The sequence below is a fragment of the Crocuta crocuta genome, unplaced genomic scaffold (genome assembly GCF_008692635.1).
Source record: "Crocuta crocuta isolate KB4526 unplaced genomic scaffold, BGI_CrCroc_1.0 scaffold299, whole genome shotgun sequence".
Taxonomy (NCBI): Eukaryota; Metazoa; Chordata; class Mammalia; order Carnivora; family Hyaenidae; genus Crocuta; species Crocuta crocuta.
In genome coordinates this window covers 2,722,940-2,724,118 of record NW_027532747.1, presented here as the reverse complement: position 1 = coordinate 2,724,118, position 1,179 = coordinate 2,722,940, and the positions used below count along the sequence as shown (strand labels likewise).

Sequence of the window (1,179 nt, the reverse complement as noted above, 5' to 3'; positions counted from 1 at the left end):
TGGGCACCGGTTCATGCCGGCTCCCATCAGCCACGCCCCCGTTCACAGGTTCCTATTAGGTGCTTAACCCTGAGAGGGCTACTGAGTGAGAGAGACAGAAGCAGCCCCCAGTAGGGCGACCGCTCACCCTGGCTCCCCGCCGCTGTCTGGGTTTTAGTGCCAAGTGACTTGCCCTGGGCCCCAGGCAAACCCCGTTCCCAGTCCTGCCCGGGAGACAGAGTCAGACAGTGTGGTGATTTGTTCTGTCTGCAGGGGGCGACCAAGTCAGGGCACTGGGCTGAGCAGGCGGCTCTGCGGGAGCTGGGGGACCGGGAGGTGGGATCCTGTCTTTGCAGAAGTGACCCTCAGCTGACACTACGAGGAGCTGGGGAGGGCGGAGCGCCCTTGCCCAGAACGGCCTTCTGTCTCTGCGGCCTGGGCAGGCAGGGGGGCGAGGCCGGGGGGGCTCCTGCAGACACGGCCGCCCCCCCGGGCACTGTACACTGTGCGCGCTGGGCCCAGCTCAGAGTCGCAGCCTCCCGGCCCGCTGACCCTGGGCATCGGGAGATGGAGAACAGTGTTGGTAATCCGTAACAGATGCTTTGATTTGGCAGCTCCTCGCCCTCTCAGCGTAAGTGGAGCGGGATTGTAAATGGAATGTTCCCACGAGCTCAGGATCCTGAACACGCTCATCCACTTGGAGTCATGTACTCCACAAACAGTGCTTAGTGTGTCCCGCGCACAGACTGGAGTTGCAGAGGGGAAGGGGGAAGAGGCTCGTGGGGAAGAGGGCGCTGACGCGGGTACCGAGGCGCAGGACACGCTGAGAAGTGCTGTGATCGTGCAGACGCCGCGGGGGTCTCTGTGCCCAAGCCCAGACTCAGCTTTCCGGCGAGCCTCTGTGATGAGCCCTGTGCCTCTCTGTTCCCTTTTCGGCTTTACATCCCCTGTCCTTGCTTGACAAATTTATACTCTGTCCTCGAGGTTTCTGTTGAATAAGCCCTGAAAGGTACGTACTTGTCGGGTGGAAAGGGATTCCCAGCTGACCGCACTAGAGAGCGCATGGCTGGGATGGAGGGTCTGTGCGAGCCTGGGAAAAGTTCAGAAACCTCCTTCCCAGCCTGACGTGTCACGTCCGACAGCTGGTGGGGCAGGTGTCCTGCGCTTTTCCAGAAGCACTGATGGGGCGAGAGTGGGAGG

General features: G+C 61.7%; 1 protein-coding gene across 4 annotated transcripts in view; it reads left to right on the top strand.

Annotated features, from left to right (window-relative positions):
- EVL (Enah/Vasp-like) overlaps positions 1 to 1,179 on the top strand; it is a 103,788-nt gene that overhangs the window by 42,846 nt on the left and 59,763 nt on the right. The gene's annotated exons all lie outside the window — the stretch shown is intronic.